We start from the raw sequence: 21,799 nt of genomic DNA on the forward strand, positions 1-21,799 counted from the left end.
GACAGATCTAAGCTACGTGGATTTTTTCGAGGTTTCTAAGTTATGACTGTTCTAAGTTGTGTTCTAAGTTATGTGTGGTTCCCGCCCTTTCCATCCCTTCCAGAGGCTTAGGGCTACCCGTCCCAGCATAGTCGCCACCTCGAGCCAGCTGGACAGTTGGCTGCGTTCTGGCCCTGCAGGGGATTGCAGAGCGAAAGTTAATGAATAGCTTTTTTTTGACGTGACAACGTCTAATAAATCGATGAACGCCGGCTGATCGCACGAAAAAGGATGACTCATTGTCCCTTTACGCTCATTGTACGCTTGCGCCGCATCTATCTCTCTTCCACTCGATTGGAACAACCATCGATTTCACTTTTTCGAGGCACATTAAACTTGAAACACTCCCATTCGTTTCCTACTTTTCCTATCATCGTCCTATCCTCAACAGAATAACACAGATTGGAAGAAGTTAAATAGCAAACATGTGTAAAAGTTATAGTTAAAATAATCTGTTCGTTAAAGTAATAAACATATTTGAATTAATGAGTGCAAATAAAAGTAAATTTATCAATTAAATTGTAGATTTCATTTCACTCCTTCTTTGTATCCATAAAAAAAGTGATAATTCAACAAAAATGATTCATTTTTATTCATAAAAGTATGCAATAATTTCATCAATGTTTTGTTATGACGTTGTCACGTTAAACTATCGTCCGTAAACCGACTTTACAGACAACCAATTTTTCTCCATTGATTAAAACTTCAAGTTTTCCGGAGCTGTTGGACGATTCATTGAAGGAGCTTTGGCGGATCACTGGCTGTATTCGTTAAAGGTCAATTAAAAAAAAATATTTTTTTTTTTTTTTTCACTGCATACACGCCGTGTCGCTATCACAACCGGTGCCAGGCCGACCGGCCTCCACGGCAGCGGAAAACCCCACTCCTCACCTCGCTGTCCGCACGAGCGCTGTTGCATTCCTAGCGGCGACTCGAGGAACTAAAAGTCCGTTTATAATGTACATAATTCCAATTAAAAAATACTCGACGTAAAACTTAAATAAACCAGACAGTTAATAAAACAAATAATAATAGTAAAACAAATTTAAAAAATCTGAATTAATTAATACAAAACTTTCTAAAGCTGACTGACACGATGGCTTTCGGCCCGCCTCTAATGGCCAACTAAAATATTTGAAAATTAGAAACAAAACTAAATTAAACTCAAAAATTACCAATGATTTAATGAAAAGATTCGGGCTTACAAAGCTAAAATAAAAATAAATAATCTAGGGGTATCAGACATGCTACAATTATGGATATTATCAATGTAATGTTAATTATTACTGCGAAGCACGCACTCAAATTTACTCAGCCACGCTATGGGATGCTTCCGACAGCATTTTGCTGCAGTTGTTCTGAGCCACACTCGATACCGTTGCAATTTTGTAAGATATGGCTAGAGACCTGCAAAATTCGCGGATTCATTTCGTGTTATGCTCACATTCAAATAATTATACCTTAGCGCTGCTTCTACCACTGGTTCACTGTTAATCTGGATTAATGAGGGCCAATTAGAGACCCTCACTCATAGAAGTGTCGAATCACAGGCCACCCAGTCGAGACGACTCACAAGTCAGCAGCCTATGAACAGGTGGCATTTGCCCGAGTGTGTAGAGTGTAGTAGAGTCTATCCTGGAGGTCACTGAACCCGCGAATTTGTCCGGTCTCTAGTTATGGCATATTCATCAGCGATTTCACCAGTTGACGTGGCGACTGAAAATAACTGTGATGATACACGCAGACAGAAAAAAAAAGCATGTAAGAGAATGTAGATGATAAAAAATAAAATTCTGTGATTTTTATGAGCCGTTGTCTCTTGTTCTGTGTCGGAATGAGAGACTGCGCATTGAATTCAGTTTTAACTGGCGACCCAGCGGTGTATATTCATTCCCGTTAGTCGCTCTATGCGTCGTAAAAAGAAGTTGATGACCTGTCGTTTTTTTTTATTACAGAACTATTTTCTCGGCGAGTGACTCACACACTGCGCGCAACACGACACCATGCGTCAGAAGCGGTCACGTGGTATGATGATAGTTCACTTGAGACTCATGGTCATTCAGGCTAACTTAAAAGTGTCTTTCGAAGTCGATCGTTTAGAAATGATTTCTGCTCGTAAAATGGGGAGAAGCCTAAGATGTCCATCAAGTTCTGTCCCTGCCCGAACACGCCCGAATATTCACCTTCGGCCAACCTCGGGATTTGTTTTATTTTTGCGCAGGAAAAATTAATTCAAATATTAAAATTTGTCGGTTAGGTCAGCTACTTTAAAACACTATGGACGGTTAGTTAGGTTAGTATAGCTACATTAAAATAAACAGAGAAATATAAATATATACAAATCCCGAGGTTGGCCGAAGGTGAATATTCGGGCGTGTTCGGACAGGGACAGAACTTGAATTACATCTTAGTCTTCCCGTAAAATGGGCACGAAAGAAAAATTTCACGTTCACACTCTGATACGGCATACACCCAGAGAAGTAAAGTCATTCGACTTAAACATCTTACACTTGGAAACTGTAGCTGCTCAAACCATCCCTCACGGTAGATAAGTTTGACAGAAACGTTTTTGTTAAATCTCCTCCGATGTAACAGCCTCGTCTCGTCCAGAAACGTGTTTGGAAAACAAAATTTTGCCAAACTTCGTTTGTCAGGGTTTCCGCGTTGTAAGTGATATTCGCCAGCGCGCGAGAACGCGAGAAAAAAATTTGTTCTCGTCAGGCGAGGTTTTGTGTGTTACGCATCTGTGGCGGGTGTCGACGGTGCGACCGTGTGTTAACGGGAAGCCTTATTTTCACAGACGAGAGAGCCAAACGCCCGATCGTGCACTTCTAGGGGGAGGGGGGGGGTTGTTCATTGTAAAAGGTTAGGTTAGCTACATTATAAATACTTTAAAACATTGTGGACGGTTGATTTGTTTAGGATAGCTACATTAAAGATACTGTGAAATCATGTAAACGGTTTCCTAGCCCTGGATAGCTACATATATTAAAAAGTTATTTGCTAAGCAACCATAAAATGATTTTACAGAATTTTAAATGTAGCTATACTTACCTAATATAACCAACCATCCACAATGTTTTTTTTAAGTATTTATAATGTAGCTAACCTATAATAATCGACCGCAAAATTTAATGCCACGCCTGTTTATACAATGAGATGGAACGGAAAAAAAATACAGCATGAACTTGGGGTGTGGCTCTCTCGTCTGTGAAAAGAAGGCTTCCCGTGTATCAACTCGTGAGACGAGCAACACGGGAGGGGGTAGGGGTATCTTCCAGCGAGGCCGCAGTGGCAGGCGCGCGCGACAGCAACTCGGGGCAGGCGATGGTCCGGCGGTCCGGGGATTCTCCCACGCGGGCCTCTCCCGCGGGACTGGTCTGACCGCCTCGGTCTCGTCTGGCCGGACGGGGGCGCCAGCAGCTGCGAGCGGGGACGCACCACAACGCCGAAATACCACAACGCCGAAATACCACAACGCTGAAATACCACAACGCTGAAATACAACAACGCCGAAATACCACAACGCTGAAATACCACAACGCCGAAATACCACACCGCTGAAATACCACAACGCCGAAATACCACAACGCCGAAATACCACAACGCCGAAATACCACAACGCCGAAATACAACAACGTCGAAATACCACAACGCCGAAATACCACAACGCTGAAATACAACAACGCCGAAATACCACAACGCCGAAATACCACAACGCCGAAATACCACAACGCCGAATACCACAACGCCGAAATACCACAACATCTAAATACCACAACGCCGAAATACCACAACGCCGAAATACCACAACGCTGAAATACCACAGCGCCGAAATACCACAACGCCGAAATACTACAACGCCGAAATACCACAACGATGAAATACAACAACGCCGAAATACCACAACGCCGAAATACCACAACGCCGAAATACCACAACGCCGAAATACAACAACGCCGAAATACAACAACGCCGAAATACAACAACGCCGAAATACAACAACGCCGAAATACCACAACGTCGAAATACCACAACGCCGAAATACAACAACGTCGAAATACAACAACGCCGAAATACAACAACACCGAAATACCACAACGCCGAAATACAACAACGCCGAAATACCACAACGCCGAAATACCACAACGCCGAAATACCACAACGCCGAAATACAACAACGTCGAAATTCCACAACGCCGAAATACCACAACGCCGAAATACCACAACGCCGAAATACCACAACGTCGAAATACCACAACGCCGAAATACCACAACGCCGAAATACCACAACGCCGAAATACCACAACGCCGAATTACCACAACGCCGAAATACACTAACGCCGAAACACAACAACGCCGAAATACCTCAACGCCGAAATACCACAACGCCGAAATACCACAACGCCGAAATACCACAACGCCGAACTACCACAACGCCGAACTACCACAACGCCGAACTACCACAACGCCGAAATACCACAACGCCGAAATACCACAACGCCGAAATACCACAACGCCGAAATACCACAACGCCGAAATACCACAACGCCGAAATACCACAACGCCGAAATACCACAACGCCGAAATACCACAACGCCGAAATACCACAACGCCGAAATACCACAACGCCGAAATACACTAACGCCGAAAAATGTCTTTGCAGGACTGCCAAAAAGGTTATGTTAGGTTAGACTAGGTTAGGCTAGACTAGGTTAGGTTCGACTAGGTTAGGCTCGACTAGGTTAGGTTAGACTAGGTTAGGTTATATTACGCTAGGTTAGGTTATGTAAGGTTAGGTTTGATTGTGGTATTTCGGCGTTGTTGGTACACAGCAGTTTTCCAGCTGTCGGCGTTGTGGTCAATTTTGACATTCAGCGTTAATGGTATTTCGGCGTTGTGGTAACGACCCGCTCCGAGCCAGAGGACGCGTCGTCTGGTTGGTCGAGCGGTTCAGAAAAGGGGGGGGGGGGGTTCTCGTCACATCTGGGGATCTGACTAACTCTCCCGACTGCATCTCCTTCCGGTCACTGGGCCAGGCTCGACTGTGTGCTGGTGTGCTGGACATAAACAGTTATACGACTATCATCTCGACAAATTAACAAAATATTACTGACTCTCGATCCACTCCGGTAAACGAAATCCATATAAAAATCATTCTGTTTGCCATGATAAAACTTTTGTTTTAATACTTCATCTGTGAAGAGAGTTAGGTATATTATCTTTGAAAGATTTGTGCAATGGGAGTGCATGACTTGATGTAAGCTTTTGGACATACGCCATTGCTAAGCACAATTTTATGTCTGTGGTTTTTTTTTTCATTCTCTTAGTCCATTTTTCTTTGTTTGTTGACCATATTCCTGTTATGGAATATTAAGTGGTGTTTATATCCTGTTGAACAACAGCAATTTTTTTTTGCTTGATTTGTGTTTTTTTTCTTTCGGGTATTTTTTTTTGTTTTCTTCTTAGACATGAATGTGCTTAGCAATGGCGTATGTCCAAAAGCTTACATAAAGTCAAGAGAATTATAAAAGGATGTAAAAAATTTCGTTTAACTCTACTAAACACATCATTAAGTCAATTTATAAGGGTGAGCCGAAACAAAGTGACTAGATAGAAAAAGTGGAAGTATTCCTAACGATCGTTCCTTACACTGAGTGCTGCCCACGCACCCTCCTGCGCTAGCGACCAGTGTTGGTCTACAACATATCAATTCAAAAGTACGCCGAAGAAGACTGAGTTAACCAAATTGACGTCTTTATATAGCCTCGACATGACGTCGGCGCATGCGCAGCGTGGACAGGTCCAACTCAGGAGGGGTGAGGAAGGAAAAATCGGTCCTAGAGGAGGGGAAATCAGCAGTCCTGCGGCGGGCAATTCAAAATCCAAGTCATATTACGTCGGGCTGCCGGCTCAACAGAAAAGAGATTATCTCCACCTTCATGGGAAAAGTTTATGTACCTACCTGTTTCGTTTTCGTCCTGTTTTCCGTGAAGGACCCGCCTGTCGTGCGGTGTCGGTGTGTTTCGGAAACACCCCGAGGTTGGTGCACCTGGAGTTACACCTGGTGGGGTGTGCAGGGGTCGGTGTGTTTCGGAAACACCCCGAGGTTGGTGCACCTGGAGTTACACCTGGTGGGGTGTGCAGGGGTCGGTGTGTTTCGGAAACACCCCGAGGTTGGTGCACCTGGTGGAGTGAAGCGCAACTCGGGCCTCATCTATAATGTCTCTCATGATTTAATACGGCTTTATCTTGTGTACAGTGCTGTGAAAAGATGGCTTCCTCTCACATATAGAGGTTTTAGTAGTTTGATAACTATTCCAATTGAACTGTCGAGCTTTGTGTCCACACTGCATAAGAAAATGAGTTCAGCTGTATGTGAAGCAGTTAATTGTGGAGTGAACATGACGCATATTGCAGACATCTGGCAAGGAAATTTATTTGCTTCAATACTTATCATGCTGTCCACATCTGACACATCAGAAACATCTATTATTTGGAGCAATAGTCTGGGTAATCACTACAAAAAAACTGGTAGCTGAAACGTGTGAGCGAGCAAAAACCTCTTTATCTGCATTTCCTGTAATTGGAGGACATGTGAAATGGCTGGATGAACTGGAATCTGTTGATAGTTTGGTTCAAATTAGATTAGAGATGGATGAAATGCATGAAAAGTTTCCAGTTTCTTGCAGTGTGCTTGAACAGTTCTGCAATGATTCCCTTTTGCGGCCACTACATCTTTCTGAGAGAGAGATGTCTACAGTAATGAAATACTATAAAATAAATACTGAATTTGATGAAATACGTCACTACCACTCAAGACGACCACTTACTGATGAGGTGGACAGAACACCTAATACCTGGTGGGGTGTGGAGGGGTCGGTGGCGTGGGGAGGGGGGAAGTTCTTCCACGCGAGCTCCTGGGTCCTTGCCTTCAACAAGCGTCCTCTTAGAAAATGTTCATTTACTTGTGAATTGGTCATAGGTGCGATATAATTTACCCTCCTGTCTCAGGACCAATTGTTGAAAGAATTTATTAAGTTTTAAAGTTCTAGTGTTTTAATTTTGAAGGCGTATAGCCCCCGTGAGATGGATAAATCTCCATAGTCTGAGATTATTGTGTAAGAAATAATAAATTAATTTTAGAGGTTAATGTTTGAAAAATGGCTCGATTGAGGCAATGATGATTGATACTGCGATTATTATTCAAAAAAATTATTTAAAATTTAACTGCAGATTAGTTTCACATTTAAAACACACCACACCTAGAATACGCTAGAATAGTTAAATTGTTATGCCCCTGGCGGAACTCTTCTACAGTTCATCCCATTTGCAACTGCCTCTTTCAACCTCACCGTTTGACAACACGTAACGACCTGAATACCTGCCTACCTACTTTCCACAGCATTTTTTTTTCAAAACATTTAACAACCCCAGGCATCGGGTATCAATAAAGTCTCGATTTCGTTTTATTTTGATACATCGGGCAGTTTTTTTTTTTTGCAAATCGCGTGGTACATCCTGAAGTTGTAGATAAGTGGTCGAGGGTCTTAAGACATGGATGTGTGCGGTGTTTTCCTTGTGACATTGCCTAATTTGTTTTTAACCCACTCTCTTGTTATCTTATCCGCATAAAAGCTAAGGGTTAAGCAGTACAATGCAATGAGGTTATATATAATAAATATACCGCGGTTTGATTAGAATCTTGATATATTCTGAGGATTCTTTACTCTAGGATATACTCTAGCTATACCGTAGCTATACCCTATACCTATACTCTAGCTATACTTTAGCTACACTCTAGCTATACGTTAGCTATACTCTAGGCTGGACTAAACTGTTCTGTATTCGTGCCTCTTTTAAAGTGTCCTCATTTGCCGATAACAAGGCCAAAGGCTTTCTCATACTTTTTGGCCTTTATTGTCCAAAGATTTGGTAACTTGGCGTTTTCCTGAGTAGGTACTACCGGCTCATGGTGTTACCAAAAAGAACGTTCAGCCAATCACCGGAAAAAAAAATCAGATTTTCAATGTGCTCCAAGTCTACTTTTACAGATTGAAAAAATCAATATTGTGGCCAACAAAAAAATAATTTTGGTAGTAAAGCCCCCCCCCCCCCCCCCACCAGATATTTTGGTACGCCCAAAAATTTTTTTTCCATTAAATGTCTTATTTGCGAAAGCAAGATTTTGATTTAATACAATTTCTCGGACATGCACCATTGAGTTTTGCACTGTGTTTCATGGAAAAAATTCAAGAACGCAAACACACAAGAGGACAAGCCTAAATCAGCTGATGTCAAACAGATGAACCCAAAATTGTGCCTAAACAAGTATTATGGACGACGCAACGACGACAACATGGACTGACACATTCAGGCTTATCAGACGGCGCAAGAAATCCTTGGTAAGAAAATAGTCATGGCAAAACAGTCCAAAACTGCAATGGCGTTTATGTCCAAGAAATATTACTGGATTAAAATTATTCTTTGCATGATTCTTTTAAAGAATATGCAGCAAGATTTTGGCTGTCACAGATATTTTTGACGCGAATACGTCTTTAAAATTGCTTCTAAAGTGGGAGGCAATTTAAAAAAAAAATGATAAAATCGGGGCATACAGTTTTGTGTTGCAGCTACATATATTTCATCTCCATCCAAAATTTAATTATACCACCGGATAGTTAAAGGATCAAAGAATTCGTTACGCCAAGTGAGGACTGTGACGCATCGCGCGCGGTGGAGGGGGAAGCGCCGCCATTTTGAGGTCATTTTGCTGCGTTTCGAGATTTCCATTTAGTATAACCTTTGACTCGGAGAAGCTACGACGTTCGTTTGAGTTTCAATCGTCAGCGCTCTTTGAAAGCTATCGATTACATATATAAAACATTAGTGTAAAATAGTTACAGTGACTACATATTGGGTTTAAATAAAAAACACGGAAACACGAAGGACGTCTTTAGTGTTTCAAACATGATTAAAACATACATAAAATAGCGTATTTTATATTTTGTATAGAAAATATAACCTGTTACATACACGTATTCACGTACAACACACGGCCGTGTCCATGATACAGCCACACCCCAATTTTTTTGACGTGAAAACGTCTAATAAATCGATGAACGCCGGCTGCACGCACGAAAAAGGATGAATCATTGTCCCGTTACGCAAATTGTCCCGTTACGCTGCGTCCCGTTACGCTTATTGTACGCTTGCGCCGCATCTATCTCTCTTCCACTCGATTGGAACAACCATCGTTTGACTTTTTCGAGCCACATTAAACTTGAAACACTCCCATTCGTTTCCTACTTTTCCTATCATCGTCCTATCCTTAACAGAATAACACAGATTGGTAGAAGTTAAATAGCAAACATGTACAAAAGTTATAGTTAAAATAATCTCTTCGTTAAAGTAATAAACATATTTGAATTAATGAGTGCAAATAAAAGTAGTTTTATCAATTAAATTGTAGATTTCATTTCACTCCTTCTTTGTATCCATACAAAATAGTGATAATTCAATAAAAATGATTCAATTTTATTCATAAAAAGTATGCAATCATTTCATCAATGTTTTGTTATGACGTTGTCACGTTAAACTAACGCCCGTAAACCGACTTTACAGACAACCAATTTTCTCTTTCAAGTCTACAATATTGTTTTGTCACCATCGCAGTGATATGTAATGGCGACCTCGTGAGCACTCCCGCCACTTGTGTGGCCTTGGAGGCTGTCGTCGGCAGCAGTGCGGACCTGCTGGCCGCCGAGTGACGTGTGTGTGTGGGTGTGTGAACGTGTGTGAACGTGTGTGAACGCGTGTGAACGCGGAAACTGCTCGCGCTCCCCTAACGGCGCGAGGTCAACTACCACCACTCGCATGTTTTCGCGGAAGGCTTTCAAAGTTGTTCAAACTCGCTCTTGTGGGGTCGTTACCACAACGCCGAATGTCAATTTGACCGCAAAGCCGAAAGCTAGAAAACTGCTGTGTACCACAACGCCGAAAAATGTTGCTGCGGGGAAAAGGGAGGGGGGGGGGGGCACAGGAGCAAAATTAAAAAGAACTGAATGATATTGTGTGCTAACCTTACCTAACCTAACCTTTGTGGCAGTCCTGCAATGACATTTTTCGGGGTTAATGTATTTCGGCGTTGTGGTAATTCGGCGTTGTGGTACACAGCAGTTTTCTAGCTGTCGGCGTTGTAGTCAATTTGGCTTTCGGCGTTATGGTTGTCGGCGTTATTGTACGTTCGGCGTTGTGGTATTTCGGCGTTGTGGTGCGTCCCCGCTCTTGTGACAGTCCTCCGAACCACGGAGGTGCAAGTGCATGGAGTGGTGTCCGTTATAGAGTTGTTACTACCCTGGTTTAGCAAAAACGAACCACAGCTGTGTAAAAGGGCTAATGCTATGAGTTATTGTTTATTGTCTTCAAAGGAACTCGTCAAAATTGTCATCGCGAAGCAGGTGTTGCTGAGCAACAAGTATTTCAGGCTCTCGCGGCCATTGTCTGGGGCGGCTTGGCTTCTGGGTTGTAGCCGCGTCCAAGGCGAAGACTATTTTACTGACGTTCTGGTCGACGTTGCAGTCGCCATCATCAGGGACAGCAGTTACTGGGGTTATTGCAAGTTCTCTTGCCATCCAGTGTTCTCCTGACATCCAATAGTTCTCCTGACATCCATTAGTTCTCCTGACATTCAATAGTTCTTCTGACATCCAATAGTTCTCCTGCCATCCAATAGTTCTCCTGCCATCCAATAGTTCTGCCATCCAGTAGTTCTCCTGACATTTAAAAGTTCTCCTGCCATCCAATACTCTCGCCTGGGAGGGGAATGTTTCCTGATTGGCTGCACCTGTGGGCCAATAAGAGTCTTCCTTTCTACTGGTTGGCCTGTTGGTCTGGCAAATCGGAGCTGGGCTTCTGTGATTGGCTGGGGATGCTGGCCAACCAGTGGCCTCTTTCTCTTATGGTTTGGCCAATCAGAGGCGATCTGTCTGTTGTTGGATGCAGAGCTAAGTTTTGAGGATTTCTGAAGAGTGGTTCCCACATTCTGTTTAGTTTGTATTCGTCCTCCCTATTTACGTTTAATGGGTGTTTTAATATTCCTGCTGCTTCTCGAATGTATCTTTTCTTGTATAGTGGGACGTTGGCTAAGGTATGGAATTGGTCGAATTCAGTGTTGTGTCTGGTTTCCAAGGAGTGTTCTACTACAGCTGATTGTAGGTTTTAATGTTTATAGTAGCTGATATGTTTTTAAACCTTTGTGATGTAAGACAAACTGGCAGGTGGATAGTTTTAAATAGTTATTGGTTTTTTATGCAAAATTACATTTTTAATCCATGGAAAACATTATCGTGTGTGCAACAATTGGACATTATATTGTTTTATTGTGCTATGAATGTGCGCAGTTAGTACTGAAAAGATATTCAGGAAATGGTTTACAGAAAACTTTATCTAATGTAAGTACTGGGGCAACACAAAGCATAAATTCCGGGCAAGAATCCGAACCTAATAGTACTGGGGACTTTTTTTTGCGGCGATTTTTTTTTGCTTTCACGTAAATGTACATGTTTACAGATATCTACAACGTTACGTGATTATTTCAGTTCTATAAACAAAAATAAGAGCGCTTGAAACTCAACACATGTGACAGAAGTAAAACTAAAGGCAATTTAAACCTCGACATGTAGGTACAACGTATTTGGTAAAACGGCAGAGAGAGAGAGAGAGAGAGAGAGAGAGAGAGAGAGAGAGAGAGAGAGAGAGAGAGAGAGAGAATACATTTTTATAAACTCCCTGTTGAAATATTCACTTTTCTTTCTTCATACAATTCTACCATTTGGAACATGCCAAATCACTGAAAAAAAATGTAATTGATAACAGGTAGAGCTATATATGCGGGAAATACAGGGACTATCTCTACAGCGCTCTAAAAGCTGCTGGTTGAACAAGGAGGAACGCAAACACACTGGTAGCAAATATAAAATTCAAGGCATTCACAGTTGACTGTATAGGATACCTATATCTATTTTATGAAACAAGCGCACGCACACATACACTCTGTATTATTCTTTCATTCATCTATCTCGCTCGGCTTTGGGGGGGAAGGGGCAAATTATTGCACAAAGGGAACAAAAAAGAGCCCAGAAATGTATATAGCATAGAGCTCTCTTTCCATATCTTTGAACAAGTGCCTATTCACTGTCCTTTTCGCGTCAGAAACGTTTCACAACAATTTTTCACGAAAACGTTGAAATAAAATTCGTCCTAAAAATTTTAATTTCATCGCGCACAAAGAAATTTCACTTCAGATATTCGTGGTGTAGGGAACGAGCCAGTGACCCTGGCAAATAAAATATACATTCGGGAACAATACCTAAATTATATAAACACACTTGAAAAGATTATAACTAAACTAGAGCACATATATAATTTTTATTTGAATGAAGTATATTTTTTTTTATCCAGTCAATTTTCGTTGCACGATGCGTGCGCATCGTAAAAATTCATAAAATTATTTTGTTATTATAATACATACATATGAAAGTTTCAAACTCGTGACTTAAGTGAGTGTGTCTTTGATTTTCGCCTTGAGACGCAGTCCAAGGAGGTAGCAGGGAACAGGCGGAGCGCACGGTGGCCTCAGCGCCTCACGGCTTACGAAGCAGACCTGTCCTCGCATCGCGCCTTGGCTATCCCCTCTTCCCCTCACTCACCCCTTCCCACTCTCCAGGCCGGGTCGACCGCGCCGGGAACCGGTCTCGCCGCCTGCAGCGCTCCTAGCGGTGGAACGCAAAAGCTGTAGCCCGAGGCGCTCCTAGCGGTGGAGCGCGGAAGCTGTAGCCCGAGGCGCTCCTAGCGGTGGAGCGCGGAAGCTGTAGCCCGAGGCGCTCCTAGCGGCGAGCGCGGAAGCTGTAGCCCGAGGCGCTCCTAGCGGTGTAGCGCGGAAGCTGTAGCCCGAGGCGCTCCTAGCGGCGAGCGCGGAAGCTGTAGCCCGAGGCGCTCCTAGCGGCGAGCGCGGAAGCTGTAGCCCGAGGCGCTCCTAGCGGTGTAGCGCGGAAGCTGTAGCCCGAGGCGCTCCTAGCGGCGAGCGCGGAAGCTGTAGCCCGAGGCGCTCCTAGCTGTGGAGTGCGGAAGCTGTAGCCCGAGGCGCTCCTAGCGATGGAGCGCGGAATTTTTAGCCTGTGGTGCTCCTAGCGGTGGAGCGCGGAATCTGTAGCCCGCGGCGCTCCTAGCGGTGGAGCGCGGTAGCTGCGGCCCGTGTGTCGCACAGTGCATGCAACACCGCTTCTCGCAGCTCGCTCGGAAATAATCACTCAACGGAGAAGCATACGTTTTCAAGTAACACCGTGCTGGTATCACGGGCGTCGGTTTTAGTTTTGATGATAAACCCTACCCGCAGAAACGGCGAGGTATGGCCACCACTGAAACATAATCAGCTACAATTTGCAGTCATAACCTTCAAATTGTGTTTAAAAAAAACAGTGGCCTTTTCTAATGTCTTATTCAACTTATTTTTTCCTGGCGGAACTTCAGACGAAGTTAGTCGGTCGAATTCTGACTCATTCATTGATTTCTCACAGACAAAAAACAAAGATTCATGCGTCTGACACAGATTGCACAGATTGCACACAGTATTAAACACCTTAGTTCCTAGTGTGGCAGTGTTGGTGAATTATTCAACTTGTCTAACTTTTAACAAGCATCGGATAAGGAAAGAATAGCTACTCGAAACGGGTACACATTTCTTCAATGTGTGTCTTTTGTGCTGTTTTGACTAAAAAGATTCCAAGACAACGCACTTGTTTCTTGAAGCTGTATCGGCAACGAACACAGGTGTGGTGCATGGGAAATCTTCTTTTCACAGACGAGAGAGCCAACGCCCGATCGTGCATCTTCGTTTTTTTTTTTTTTTGGACAATTCATGATAACTAACGGTCAATTAGGTTAGGTTAGCTACATTTTAAATACTTTAAAACATTGTGGACGGTTGATTTGGTTAGGATAGCTACATTAAAGGTACTGTGAAATCATGTAAACGGTTTCCTAGCGCTAAGCAACCTTCGGGGAACTTCGGGTGTGGCTCTCTCGTCTGTGAAATGATGGCTTCCCGTGGTGCATCAGAAGTGAGTGCGCTCTGCCCCTGCGGGGTAGACAGGCTTTCCTACACGGCTGCAGGGAGAGGTTGCGCGTCCTTAAGGCGGAAAGTGGATTGTCCGCCGCCGAGCTCAAAGGCTAATGTTGGCAACTGCACTTGCCGCCGAGTCCCAGGCCGCTGAATGCCGCCCCTAACCTCCTGTTCAGTGCCTAGAAATAATCAGTTATGACGGGAATCGTGAAACAACTGCCTGAAAAATGGTGACTACAAAATGGCCCGAGTTAAATTTGAATTTAATTTCGAGGGAAACTGAACTACAAAAAAAAAAACATGATAACCAGAGAAGTTAAGGCCAGCTGCTCAGCTAAATATTAAATAAACACCCCCCCCCCCCCCAAAAAAAAAAAAACCAAGGTAAGGCTGGACAACACAAGAGTTTATCGTTAAAAAATAAATTAATTTCCCTCGAAATTAAATTAAATTTAACTCAGTCACAGAACTGCGATCACGCGTCTTCTCAGCCAGTGAAGTAGTGTCTTGACGCGCGCGAAACACTAGCAGGTATGCGTCTCCATGAGACATTTGTTCCGTGACGAAAAAATTGCTTCTCTCTCTTTTTTTTTTACGTAACAACCTCTAATAAATCGATGAACGCCGGCTGCACGCACATAAAAGTGTCCCGTAACGCACATTGTCCCACTACTATGTGTCCCGTTACGCTCATTGTACGCTTGCGCCGCATCTCTCTTCCACTCGATTGGAACAACCATCGATTTGACTTAACAATCATGTTTTCGTCGTTTGAATTATTAATATTATGTAATTTAACGATCGTCCACAGATTTTTAGCACAATCGGTAAGGTTATTTAAAAGTAATGTTGAATTTTCAAATATGTTTTTGTATGAACAATGGTGTTTTACAGTTACACATAATAATTCAAATTACACCCGGGATCTTTTGCACAATGTTTTAAAAAATATTGTAACACATTATAAATAAGTTTGGTGTATTTGGGATGCGTATTTGTTATAAAATCGTATTATAAAAACGAAATAATTTTATTCCCCTACGGTGCTGTCATCTACGGCGACGGACGCGAACCGAACGAATCTCGCTATCTATCCACGTCTGCGGCAACCAGGCACTCGTTAATACATATTTTCCTTTGTTTATCGCGAGGGGCGTTATTATTAATTAATTACAAATAAAATTTCGTGCCCGGGGCCACAATTGCATGTCATTTTGAGCACTGGAAGACATAAAAACGCAAAATATTCTAGACGAATTTTAATCTGTGGTTTTCATTGCTTATTACAACAATAATTTCGGCGAAAAGTGTTAATTATTCTTGCATTTAAAAAATCGCATTACTAGTATAATTTAAAGTCCTATTTATCTTTTATTAATAAAATAAAAATGATTTAATTTTATTCATAAAAGTATGCATTCATTTCATCAATGTTTTGTTATGACGTTGTCACGTTAAACTATCGTCCGTAAACCGACTTTACAGACAACCATTTTTTTTTTTAATTTTCCCTGCCTCTTGTTCTTAGTCATCTCTGAACAAACTGTACACAGGTATGATAAATAATTTAAAACGTATTCAAGTGATATTTCCAAAGTCAGTTTTATGATAACGTAGTTTATCGGTTACCAGCATACGTTTAGATTTGTGTAAAACCAAACATAAATCTCTTTTCACGTCGACCTCCGTGGCGTAGTCGGGTGCGAGGGTTTCTGGGTTCGAGTCCTGGGTATGGCATGGGTGTTCATCTACGTACGGCAATTTGATAGATGATATTTTAATGAAAATACGAAATGAAATGACCCTATGGCCATTAATGCACCACTGTAGACCACCAATAATTATTAATGAAACGAATCTCTTTTGCTCCGTTATAAATGCGTTGTCATAGAGTTTTAACTACGAACTTTAAGAATGACACGGGGAACAAAGTCAGTAGCAACAGGAGGAATTTTAGAAGCATTCACAGCACGAAAGTAGATAAACACGTATTTACGCACTAACCATGCTGCAACTAAAGCACAAAAATATCTGTAGGAGGTTACTGAAAACAACATTAACCTGGATTAATAGCACCAAATAAGGTTTTTGTCATCATGGATAGTGACCATTATGATAAACCTCTTGAACGTAATTGTTATAGGCGCAGACGAGCTGACGTACAAATTAGTGAATATTTTAAGTAATCCTTCTATGTTCGCTATCCAAGGTCACCTGAGGCAACAAACGATACTCACGTGTAGAAATAAATCGTAATTAATTACTAACAAAAACCTTTGATAAACCTTTGTAACGACAACTGATGCAGTGTGATGATTTTTTTTTCTAAATGTTTTTCCTTGAATTTTTGAAAATTATATTTCAAACTTAAGCTTGTTTGATAAAATTTCCATTTAAAAAATTTTATTAGTTAAAAAAAATAATATATATATCAAGGTAAATATTATTAGTTAAATTTATAGTAGATTATTATTACTATAAAAAAATCATTAATTCTCCTAAAATACACACACATATATAGGGGAACTCGGGCAAATATGAGTATATTAAGGAACACTCTGAAAGAAACTATTTTAAAGTCTTTAAAGAATAAAATTAATACACCAAATAATACTTAAAATTGTTAACTTTCTTTCACCAAAAGTATTTTGGTCATACACATTCCACGTGGAAGTAGGAACATAAATTTTACAAATATATCAACCTGCTCATATTACCCAGTTGTAGGAGTAATATATAGAGGATTTGATTTTTGAATCTTAATTTTCGTTGTGTGTACTCAGTCTCGTTTTCCTTTCGGTTCAACATAAGCAGTATCTGCAGCAACGGTGTACACACAACGTTCACAGTGACGCACTGCTGTTGCTCAAGTGTTATCGCTGAACCTGAAGCCTTCCATTGTGTAAACTGAGCTGTGATTGTTCCGCAGGTGCGACCGTACTGAGCTGAGCTGACGGAACTGACAGATCCTCTACAGCTGTTCACGCGTGAGTACAGTTCAGTTTCCCCGCTCCAACAGTTCAACTTGCAATTCCTTCACGCGAACTTGATGTAAGCTTTTGGACATACACTATTGCTTACATCAAGTCATGTACTCCCATTGCACAAATCTTTCAAAGATAATACCTTCACATGAAGTTACATTTTACATCGACTCATTTTTGACTTCTTTTTTTTTTCATCTGTGTTGTCCATTTTTTTATGTCATAGCCCACAGTGAAAAAACCAGCAAGGGTGGTAGGTTCGTAAAGTAGCTTGGCTTCTGGGTTGTAGCCGTGCCCTTGGCGAATAATTCACCGACGTATCGGTCGACATTGCAGTTGCCATCAACAGGGAGCAGTTACCTACTAGTAGGACACGGCTACAACCCAGAAGCCAGGCTAATTCAGACAATGGTCGTGAAAGCCTGCGAACATTATGATCGTAAACGTGTTTAAAACCTTTATTTGATAATACAGCCGTATTTTATCCATTAAAAAAAATTAAAATGAATTTGAGGTTCCAATGACGTATGTTATAAATATCCCGCCGTTATACAGTTTGTCCATAAAAGAACGTCACAATTATATATGTTAATAGTATCAACTGTAAGCGTTGTGAGAGTGTTTGGTTCAATGTCAGGTTTCAAGAGTAAATATAAAAGTTGTTGTTTTCTCGCTTGCAGTGCCATTTGCGCAAAATGGCGACTCCTGAGCGTAAAGCTAAGAGTGAATCTGTAATTTCAGTTCAACCAGCATTTCGTTTAAAGTTTCTAATTGTGATCCCTCCATGTGGCAAAAACATCCGCTGATGATCGAGTCGACAGAGTTACGTTTTCGCTGGCCTCCACGTTCACCTGATGTTTCCCTTTTGGGGCTCTATAAAAGATTGTGTATACCTTCCGCCGCTACCTAATGATTTGCCAGAGTTGAAACACAGAATTAAAGAAGCTATTGCCTCCATTACTCCGGACTTAACAGTTGGAAGAATTTCACTTCAGGGTTGGATGTGCACATATTGAACATTTTTAAGAAAAAAACTAGGTTAGTTTTACCTTCAATTTTGATGTTTTATTTGTTGTAAATCGAACTGTTGTAAATGTACCACTGAAACTGGGTCACTCTTTTATGGGCATCGTGTATTACCAAATTATACGTTTGGATGCCGATTGGCGAAGTGAACGTGCCACGTGATTGTAGGCACGGTAGGTACTGGCCTCGTTACTTGGCCACTGCGCAGTTGCGCATGTGTTCGGCCCCTGATGTCACTCAAGGCTGGAAGGAGTGGAAGACTGCCATATCGGAAGACTACCATAATGGCAGTATTCCGCCTGGCCTCTTCGAAAAAGGAGGAAAAAGTACCATAACGGAAAAGTGCCATACGTCCAAAGGACGAGACGGAATCCTGCCATATTTTCTTCGTACACCCTCAATGGAATGAGTACAGCCAGCATTGCCCTCGAAGTAGTGTATAGAATACTCGGTAGGTATCGCTGTCAACCCTCTAGCTGTTTCTCAGGTTAACTTTAAAGATTACAGATAGCGCTTCAGACGGTGATAGTTGCAATAACAAATCACTTCCAGATCTCGGACGAGAAGAAAGAAATGTTTCAAAAAATGTATTATAGGTAGCACTCTATTCTTATTACGACGAATTAAAAAAAATACATGTGGTACCTAGTATTCTATTCTGCCAAAATTTCTTATACATTCTACGGAATGAGGAAAACGGCATTACTCGTAAAATTTTACTGTAACTAGCTTAATATAATTTACATTTTTTCACACTGGAATAATTGAAGTAATTGGTGGATCATTATTTAATGGGTGCAAATCCAACGGAAATAATCAAGGATTTTCTTATTAATGTTTTCATTATTAGGGTGACTGAACACAAAAAAACTCAGACATTAAGGTTTTTAATGTCTATAATAAATTATTTAAAGTGTACAAAATGTATTTTTAAGATGCTGAAATGTGAGGGAAATATTTTTGTGTAGTGTAGTTTGTTGCCACAGGGCAAGCAGCACAGGCGCTCTAGGGGAGACATAGGCTTGTACATATCGAATGTTGATGGGCTTTGCACAGGCTTGCAGTCTTTCAAAAATAAACTCTGCATGAAATTTAAGTATATTTTATATTAGAAAATAAAATATATTACTATGTGTAGCATATTATCCTGCTTCATTAAAACTGTCATATCTAATTGAAATTCAGTTTTTTGTGCCTTACAGCACCTATAAACGAATTATGACATAAAATAACAACAAAAACACATACACTGATACACATCAATGCGAAAAAAACACGAAACAACACAACACGCAGATAGATAAAGATTGATAAAGTTCATGTTAACCGTTTGGTTACTTTGGTTTTCACAAAAATCTTAAACCGAAACAAAAATGGTGTGTACAAAATAAATATGCAGATTACAAAAGTTTTACCAATGGATATTTGTAGATTATCCAAATGGATTTATAATTTTTTACACATTTTAAAGTTACTAATGGTTTTAAAAGTGTCACTAATTATGAAATTGCAAGTTGGAATTCTTAATCCAAACCGAGTCATTATGTCTGAACCAACAAAAATGGTAATAAAATGTATATAATAAATTTGCATCACTGATCGAACGTCTAATAAATAGAAAATTCAAATAGGTTATATAGGAATGTAGCATATTCAAAATAATTTAAATGCCTGAAATTTTTAAATATTAATTTAAGAAATTTTTATGCATACTTTAAATTCTTTTCTAATTAAAATCTTTTGATGCAAAAAAAGTTTTTAATTTAATAAGACCTAAAGATCTTCATGTGTTGCTAATAGTATTATCTACATGTTGGTGGGAAAAAAATCTTGGCGTCAATATAACTCGAAGGTCTTAAAAGAGGACACCACGTTTAATGTCATTACTTACTATGTGATAATTCTGATTAATTAAATTAGTTTTTTTACTAAAGGTTATACAATAAATGCTATCGTAATTCAGAGACGTTTGTTAACTTGAAAATCAGATCCGGACAGCTGATATATCTTGCTGAATAGTTTCACAAACATATTTTCCAATTATATATTTTTTTTCATCAGTATCTTTTCTTGATCAATTCTGATTACAGTTGGAATATCATTTATTAAATATTAAAGAGTAGTTGAGATAAACAACTACTTTGCGGAACACCTGATACCATGAAATTGCATTTGCAATTTTGACTGCAAAGCGTCTATTTGTAAGATAATTAAAACATATATAGTCTACCACGCTTTGCTTGACCAGACCTAAAATTGACAATTTTTTAATCATAAGATTATGTTGGAAAGTATCAAAGGCTTTGCTTATGTTGAAATAAATAGAATATTTTATTTACATCTGGATTTATACTGGTACACACACATACATATGTATGTATATGGGAGTGTGTTAAAGACGATATTCCTGATTGAAAACTATGTGGTTTTACAGAAATAATATTTTTATAAATAAAATTCAAGTGCCTATAAATATTTTTTCATCAAAAACTGCTAAAATACTACAAAACAAAGGTTTCTGACTAGAATTTAACCGTCAATAATACATCAAGAAAATATATACCGATAAATGGTTGAACACACAACCACTCACTGACTGATGCACACTTAATTAAAATATTTTTGTACAAAAGCAAAATATTTTTAATGTTTTAAATGTTTGTTTGAGCTTTATTTATAACATGTTGGAATGATAATGCTACAGTTACTTAAAACTAAAACGCTAAAAAACTACAAAAAATATTTTTGCAAAACTCCGTTCCCCTGGAGAAACCCCCGGAATGGCCACCGCATGGGGAGCCCAAGAAAAGAAACTGGCTCCCCATTTGGAAGCCACCTGGAAGGTTTTTTTCTGTTCCACCCACCGTTTCTTTGGTACCCTGACTTGTTACAAGGGATTGTATTCCTACCAGAGAAAATGCCACAGTTTTATCTGGGCAATCCGCCTTGGAGGAGCCGGGGCGCGAACCCGGGTCCTACAAGTCACAAGGCAGGCGCTCTACCCCAGAACCAGAGTGGTAGAGCGGATACTTGCAGTCTTCTTAACACTGACATGATGTTATTCCACGAGTTTACTGTAGTTTAGTGTGTCATTAACACGTGCAGTACATGCAGTAGGTAACATTTAACCTCGGTAACGAACAAATTTATGTGTTTTTATTTTGTTCGTTCAGTATGAATTATGTAATTTCATAGCAGTGAAATGTAATTTGCATAACTAGTCTGGTAATATTTTAGTTGATTTCCTGCAAATAAACATACAGTCCCGCTGCACAATAATTATATATAAATATAGACTAGTAAAAACATATGTAAGAGCTTGCAATGTCGATAGTAAAGTTTTTTTGAAATAAATGTTAGATATTAAAAGAGTGTGTTTAGTTAAAATATGTGTGTGCTTACAAGCATGAAGTTATTGTAAAACCATTTTATTTATTTGGTTTTAAAGCCACATAATAGTTAACATTACTTTTGGCTTTCTTTTGTTTTACCGTGATTAATATGCGCAGCTAATGCTGGAAAGCTATTCAAACAACTGTTTGCAAATAACTAAATATTGGAGGTACTGGGGCAACACAAAGATTAAATGGTAACAATTTTTTTGTAGTGATACAGTTATTTTCATGTA

At 40.3% G+C, this 21,799-nt stretch overlaps 1 protein-coding gene across 1 annotated transcript in view; it reads left to right on the forward strand.

Annotated features, from left to right (window-relative positions):
- The window catches only part of LOC134540877 (sodium-coupled monocarboxylate transporter 1), a 154,468-nt gene that overhangs the window by 19,430 nt on the left and 113,239 nt on the right, over positions 1-21,799 (forward strand). Inside the window, exon 2 of the mRNA XM_063383899.1 lies at positions 17,091-17,148. The gene's annotated coding sequence lies outside the window, so the exon portion shown is untranslated. The remainder of the gene's footprint in view (positions 1-17,090; positions 17,149-21,799) is intronic.

The sequence above is a fragment of the Bacillus rossius genome, chromosome 17 (genome assembly GCF_032445375.1).
Source record: "Bacillus rossius redtenbacheri isolate Brsri chromosome 17, Brsri_v3, whole genome shotgun sequence".
In the NCBI taxonomy this organism is placed as follows: domain Eukaryota; kingdom Metazoa; phylum Arthropoda; class Insecta; order Phasmatodea; family Bacillidae; genus Bacillus; species Bacillus rossius.